Raw genomic sequence first — 1,557 nt, forward strand, 5'->3', positions numbered from 1 at the left:
CATATAATTTTTTACTGTAGCTTGATGAAGCCTTATGTACACGAAAGTGTGTCTTCACAAGTGACTGAGAACGTTGATGTTTTTGACCTTTTGCATTCATTATCAGTTGTTTCGCTTGTCAGTTTAACGACTTCTCTTTTACGAAGTCCTTTAAGTATTTTCCTCTAATTGTATTTAGATTTTTTTTTTCAAAATTCACCCTCATTTCACCCTCATTTGCCCAGTTTCCCCCAACCCTCCATTCATTCACATCTCCCACCCCTTCTAACCGATAATACTTCAATGTATTCATAAATACAAAATGTCTTCAATCACTGATATGTGTGACGGGACATTAAACAAAATTCCTCCTCCTGCTGTAATTCTCACAAGTTATCCCAATAATTTTCTTCAGCAAATCAAAAACAATTCAAAATAGTCCTGCCCGTCTGACTTTCAAGAGTCCCACGTCCTGATCCCATTTCTTCCTGACCTCTCTGTATCCTGCACTGCACTGGCTCTCCCGTTGAGCCGAGAATTGAATACAATGTTGCGTGTGTCTCTGCTTTTCCTGCTTTCCATCCCACTGGACCTGCCTAGCTTTTCTGACCGTATCCGTGCTTACACCCTCTCAAGAACTCGCTGATTTCATTTGACTGTTACCTCCTGAAAATTCCTCGTGTCAATACAAGAACCTTCACCTCTACACTCTGTGGCTGCCTTCACTCTACACTCCATCTCGCTCTCCACGATCGGTTTCGGATCCACTCTGTTTACGCATACCCAGATTCAAACACTCCACTGTTGGCCGCGGCCATTCTTTCTCTGTCTCTGGACCTTGCATTTGGAATAAACTTCCTCTTTCGCTTCGTCAGGTCTCCGCACTCAGCTCTATCAAGTCTGGCCTCAAAACCCACCTCTTCCCAAAATAGCCTCCCTTCCCTACCTCTTCCTTGTCTTCAGTTTCTCCAGTTTCAGAGTTACGCATGCGTGTGAATGACTGGTGCGAAAGCGCTTTGATTTGTTTCTGCACAAGATTCAGCGATATATAAATATATTAATTATTATTATTATTAACCTACTGTGCATGCACTTCCCTCTTTCGATGCTCCTCATAATTATTATCTGGAACAACCTTCCAAATCAAATCCGTTTATCTGACTCCGTCTCTGCCTTTCGCTCTTCACTCAAAAACTCATCTTTTCATTACGTACCTGCAAGTACTCGCGGTTTCCATATATAGATATATATATATATGAGGGGGTGTTATGAGTGGTTCATGTAATGTGTATGTTCTCCTTTCATGTAAAACGCCCAAAGCTCTTGGAGAGAAAAGGAGGCTATACAAATTCAATTCAATTCAATTCAAAATACTTTATTATCTGCTTCAACCAAAAACAGAAAATTTTCTTTAGGCTCACTTAAAATAAAATGCCCGTCAGCAAAAAAAAAAAAAAAAAAAAAAAAAAAAAAATCATTATAAAAAGAAGAATATTCAGTAAGATAATAATAACATTTAAAAAGACAAGTGCTCATCAACAGATAAAACCGAAAAAAAAACAACCAAAAACGAATGAG

This window comes from Babylonia areolata, chromosome 7 (assembly GCF_041734735.1).
Source record: "Babylonia areolata isolate BAREFJ2019XMU chromosome 7, ASM4173473v1, whole genome shotgun sequence".
Classification (NCBI taxonomy): domain Eukaryota; kingdom Metazoa; phylum Mollusca; class Gastropoda; order Neogastropoda; family Buccinidae; genus Babylonia; species Babylonia areolata.